General features: G+C 40.0%; 1 protein-coding gene across 1 annotated transcript in view; it reads left to right on the plus strand.

The window, feature by feature from the left end:
* The window catches only part of LOC118332980 (cingulin-like protein 1), a 62235-nt gene that overhangs the window by 16163 nt on the left and 39989 nt on the right, over positions 1-6083 (plus strand). Inside the window, exons 2-3 of the mRNA XM_035668446.1 lie at positions 2858-2971; positions 5242-5372. The gene's annotated coding sequence lies outside the window, so the exon portion shown is untranslated. The remainder of the gene's footprint in view (positions 1-2857; positions 2972-5241; positions 5373-6083) is intronic.

The raw sequence follows: 6083 nt of genomic DNA on the forward strand, positions 1-6083 counted from the left end.
CATTCTCTCTCTCCCAGTCTCTCTCTCTCTCTCTCTCTGCTTGTCCATTCTGGTCAGTGGGAGGTTGTAGTTAGGGTCATCTCCATGTACACAGAAGTGCAGCCCACCCACTAACACACACACACACACACACACACACACACAAACCCCCTGCAGTTTGAGCTCAGTCAGGAAATTAGTTTTTAGTCAGTCTGTCATCATGAACACTTCTCTCTCTCCAAATCCTGCAGTGAGTATTTTAGAAACATTTTACAGCTAAGGAGCTATTAAATGGCGTCAGAACCGTGAGAGAAAGTTTGTTTTTTTAAAGCTAACTACTTAAGTTTGCTACAGTAAATTACTTGTCAATGGCCTATCAAAAGAATTTCATGGTGAGGTTCTTGAAGTAATATGTTGGTCTATTTAAAAACACGTAACTACCATTAGTCTTTTTAATAATTGTGTATTGGGACATTTAGTATGTTTTTGTCATTGTTAAGCCAATGTTAAGTTGTTTTCAGTGCCTTAGTAATGGAACAGCTAGCTAAACGTGGTCATTTTAAAGCTTCAGAGTGTTTGCCTAAGTTGCTCATTGTAATGCTTTAGTTCTCAAGCAGCTAGCTAGATTGTTGGAAAAATTGTCATCTTAAAGCCTCATTAATTAGAGAATTTGCAAATTTTGTTATATTTAATGTGTCAGTATCCGAACATTTAGCTACACTTGGTTTAATTGAAGCCACAGACATGTAGCCACAGTTAGCCTTTTTAATACCAATGTACAGAAAGCTGAAGTCAGGACACCATGTTGGGGCTAGCCTCTGGAACTCTCTGAAATAATGAAGCGGTTCCTGCAGTTTTCTTTCCACATTCTAAGACAAATTGGCATCCACTACCACACCTGTTAATAGAAATCGAAACCTTAGTGATTTTTAATAAGGTTCAACAATGATTACTTTGTGAGCACAGAAAAATGACAGTTCCCAGCAGCGTGGGTACGTAATAATAAAGTGGTTTTGTTCATATCCTTTAAAGCTCTTTTCTAAAGTAAATTTTCCATTTTCCATTTCCAAACTTTTAAAGCCCCCATGACTCTTCTGTCAAGCTATGACATTTAGCCGAGAAAGGTCTAGGGCTTTTGGGAAATGGTGTTTAACTCATTTGAAATGATTTGGGTTGGTACAGGAATCTTTTATCTTTATTATCATTTAAAATCCTGACAATGTAATGTTGTTATTCTGACAACCTTAGAAATTACATTCATATACTCCTAATTTGTTGCTGAGAAATGTAATTAAGAAAACAAATTAACAATATAGAAACATAATTCAAAGGAGAAAGGGTTGGACAGTAACTAGGAGAGAATTCTAGCATCTCCCATTCATCAGGCACTATTTTACTTTTATAACGAGATTTTTTGAAAAGAAAGGACTTTGTTGGATCCACTGAATGTCACACGCTTCTTAAACGCTGTATATCGAGACTTTTTTGTCTTTTTTTTTTAACAACTATAAACTCCTCTCTTCTCCCCCAAGCTCCTGTCGATGCATGTAATCTTTTTCAGAGGGATTAAAACACAATGGGCTTGTTTTGATTGCATTTAATCAGACAACACAGACTCACTGTGTCACGAACACCCAGCCCACTCATGTTGTGAATGCATCCTTCATATGGCGAGTGAGGAAATTAATTGCCTGCTGTCCATCTGTAGTACTTATATATGTATGAAGATTGGTTTCCTCCTTTAAGATGAAAACATGCATACGAGCCACCCGGGTGAGCTGCTTCCGCGCAGTCTTACAATGGCTCTCTGTGGTGGGTTTCCAACAATGGTGGGTGGGAAGCTTCTACCACCTGAGAGTCTGTTCAGTAGGCAGACTTGTATCGCGGTTACCTACACCCTCATCTTCAAAACAATATAGAGAATTTCTGATGTTATCCTAAGAGCACTTTGACATTTAACTTCTGAAACCACCTTAACAGTGTTGGAGATGTTTTCCACTTCTGCTTCAATAAGAAGGAACATTTCGGTTTTGTAGTTTTTTTGTTTTACTTTACCTTTTTGGTCTTTTTTTCTACAAAGTCAGTGTTTCAACTTGTACCTGCTGCCAATTATTCTGCTGTTGGAACCTGCAGAAACCCTTTCTTCATAATCGACTTACCGTGTCATGGTTCATAGGGCTTTATCTGATGGTGTCATCTGATATCATCAGATAACCCGATGACGATTTGGTCAACATAAACTTGGGTGTTGAGTTTGAGGGACATCGGTGTTTACCAGTCAGGGAAGGCAATACAATATCCATTTAATTCTAATAATGCTATTTTGATCATACAGTCTCCAATGTTTCCCATCTTTTATTCCAGCACTGCATTCACAGAGCTAGACAGATAAAGCCTGACGATAACTCTTGTGCCTTGTTGTGTCCGCTGATGTGTTTCACATCTCAGACGCGAAACAGTTGTGTGCGGCTATTTTGGGCATCCTCTCTCATAATTCAGGAGCAGGAGTCTCTCCCAGCATTCCTGTTTCTCCCCATTCCACACCAAAGAAAGAGTTTGCTAAAAGTATCAGAGGAGGAAGTTTAGCAGGTTAGGTGTTGCCTTAATTGTAGATGACGATGGCATCTAGACACTCAGGTAAAACTATTTGCAGAATGTTTTTCAGACATTCGACAGCCGAAGTGCACCTTTAGAACAGAGATTGAGCATATTTTTTAGAAATAAGATGTTTTCACTATGTCAGCAGCCAGTAGACTCCCACTGGGGTTTGGTTGCTGCCAATGCTGGTTGTGAAACATGAGGCAGATTTCCTGTGTGAGGGTTACTGTGATGAAAGTTTATAAAATAACACAAACTGCCTGTCTCTCTCTCTTTAAAGCATCCAGAGTTCCAGAGAAACAGAGAGGACTTCCCTGCTTCGCTCGACAAACTACGGCAGCTGATAGAAGCCAAAGTTCACATCCTACAATCCCCCAGCACTGAGGAGCAACAGGTAAATGTAAAATCATTCTCAACCTAACAAATACGACAAAGTATGACTGGAAGGAGACTGCATTTAGGGGTGCATCACACTGCAAGTGCCAGATATAATAGGATAATTGGAATTCCTATTTAATGGTGAATGATAAAGGTAACATTTTCCAGTTGGACAGATTTTAACCGTCCAGCACTTTCCTCTTTAATGAGTTAAAGGTCCACAAACACAGCTGAAGGTGGACAGAAAGTGTTTCAGAGCAGCTTCACTGGAATCTGAAACATGACGCCTTCAGTTAGAAACAGTTAGATGATCATCAACAGTGCAGAGGCAAGTGTCATTCTGTGTTTGCTGACATAGAAGCGCTATTTCATTTTAACCTGATGTTTTTAAACCATGAATCTTTGCTCGAGGGTACAGGCCTAATTGCTTAACAGTGCCTTAACTGCATTCCTGCTAACAGCCTATACAGGGATTTGTTTTTATTGGCACTCTCTTTGTGTGATGCACTTGACTTTTTTCTCCACTTTTGATGGTGAGAATCTGCCTGTCTGTCTCTCTTTGTCCCTTTCTTTACCCTTGTTGTGGATCTTTCCTGAGGCCATGTCCAGAAAGCCAGCTTAAATCCACTGTATTTCTCATCTCTGTTCAATAAGGGTCATTTTTCACAAGCCTTAATCAAAAAAAAATTGATATATCTGCCGATATTAGCTCATTGTAGATATATCTGTACCCATCAGCTGATAAATGACAATAAACTGAAGAACAGAAACGCCAGATAAATATTCTGACAGTGTCACCATTCTATTACTTGTCCACCAGTGAAAGAAATGACTTTCATGCACATGTTCTCCTTGAATCTCTTATTTATGTCTGTTGAGGTGAATAATTAGAATATCTGAAGAGGCTAATATTATTCAGCCACTTGTAAGCTTCAATGCGGACAGTGAGGACTAAAATGTACATTTGAAAAATCAGATTTGGCTGTTGTGTGAATAGTGCCAGTTTGTCTTTTAAACTGAGTCACATGGACACAGATAGACAGAGCGACAGACGAAGGGGAGGATGAGGGTGATCATCGCGTTGTGCCAGAATGACTCAGTCAGTCTGTTGTCTTTCAGCCCACTGCCACTCGCTGAAGGACAAAGAGTTTAGACTCAGGACCAGATTAGACGTCCTACTCCAACTTTAGCTTTACTCATTAGTCCTTTACTTATAAGTGCCTCTTTTGGTTTTGCGTCTATCATTCACCACTTCTAGTCTATCTGCTGATCTACCTGTCTGTCTATCTGTCTGATCAGTCTGTCTACTCCAACTTTCCTCCTTCAGCTGGTGATTCATCACTCTCTTCTGTTTAACTCAACATGTTGCTATGTCTGACAAACGGAGACAGCAGACTACTGAGAGCTCAAGTGTAATATGGGTACATTCTCATATCAAATGCCCTCCAGACTAAATATCAGATGATAACTTATGTCTGTTTTGTCTTTTTATTGTCAGCACACAGTTTATTTCTCTTAGATTCTGGATGTAAGGGTATTTCCTTTCACCCTGGTAACAAAAGGAGGATTCTTTATCTGAGTGTGTTGTTCAGAGAGCCACTTCAAACCACTTTAAATCCAGCCTGGATATGACGCTGTTATTGCCCAGCAATGAAAGTGATCGGCGTGCAGCAACTTTATTAGATTTGCTCCCTGTGTGGTGAAATGGTGGATTTTGCCCTGTAGATTAGTAGAGGTGCACCTAATAACATGGTAAACCACTATTTATTAGACTCCTAGAGTCTAATGGAGTCTCATTAAGTCTAATGAATGCTATGCTAGCAGCTAACTCTGCAAGGCCGCTCGCCTTGTGACCTATTTTTATGTATGCTAGCAGCTCTTGTAAGGCTGTACAAGGTAAATGCTAATGCCTGTATGGCAACATGCTCAGAATGACAGTGCTACTACCTGATGATGGTGCTAGATGGAAAGTTAAAGGACCAGTGTGTAGGATTTAGTGGCATCTAGCAGTGTTGTTGCAGATAGCAAGTCAGTCGCTTCACCCTCCTCCTCCAAGTGCAAGGTTATACGCTATTTATAGCAGGCTAATTGAGCAAACACACTGATGCTCATGCTAACATGCTAATTTACTGTATGTTAGGCTGACACTCAGAGAACAGATAAAGTTACTATGGCCAGCTATGAACATACTGAAAGCCTGATCATGGATCAGTGCTGAAATGTTTGCTTTATAGTTGGCCATTATTTTGTGGACCTTCTGTAACTCCTCTGTCCTCCTGTGATCAGGGTTCGGTGTGCGAGGAGAACCCAGGGAGAGGAGGACTGTGGAGGTTTGCAGCTTTGAGTGAAGAACTGACCTTTCACCTCCAGCAGCTGCAGAGACAGACAGAGCAGGAGCTCAGCAACATACACATACAGTGAGTCAATGACGTGCTGTGTTCTCAGTAGAAAGAAGCTAAAGTATGCTATGTGTATGAGAGGGCACACAGAGCCTTCATTTCTTTGCAGTAGTCTGTTCCCTCCTCTTCCAGTGTAGCACACTGCTGCAGGCTGGATGTTAGTAATCCTATTACTACTCCACAAACTGCATTATATGATCATCAACTCTCTAAAGGTTGTTCATAAAAAAATTTCTGGTGATAAGAATTAGCTTATGACTCTGTTGATTCTTGATTAATGATTAATATTTATTCTGCAAGCAGGAAATACAGTCAGGTTAACACTGATCAACAAAATAAACACCATACACAAAATTAACTCATTTCATTCATTCAGTCAAATTTTTTTCTCAAGTTTCAACAGTTTTTTAAAATATTTTATATATTCCTAAAAACAATATAGCCTACTGTAAATGTTGAATATTGGCAAAATCCCCCCTTCTTCCTTCTGAAACTGGACTCTGCTCTTTATAAATCAGGAGCATGTTATACAGTGTTTGAAAAACTTTGAACATAGGAGTAGGAGGCAGCTCCGTGTTGGTTTGTGGGGTTTTGTCACAGAGCTGAAACACGAACGTGGGAGTTTTACTGTATCTCATAACAGCAGCAGGTTCTGCTTGGCTAGAGAAAACAACAGGATCCTGCCTGCCTCTGTATGTGTGTGCGTGTGTTTGTGCGTGCGTGTGTGTG

Source organism: Morone saxatilis, unplaced genomic scaffold, assembly GCF_004916995.1.
Source record: "Morone saxatilis isolate NCDOM2014 unplaced genomic scaffold, NCSU_SB_2.0 Contig21, whole genome shotgun sequence".
NCBI lineage: Eukaryota > Metazoa > Chordata > Actinopteri > Moronidae > Morone > Morone saxatilis.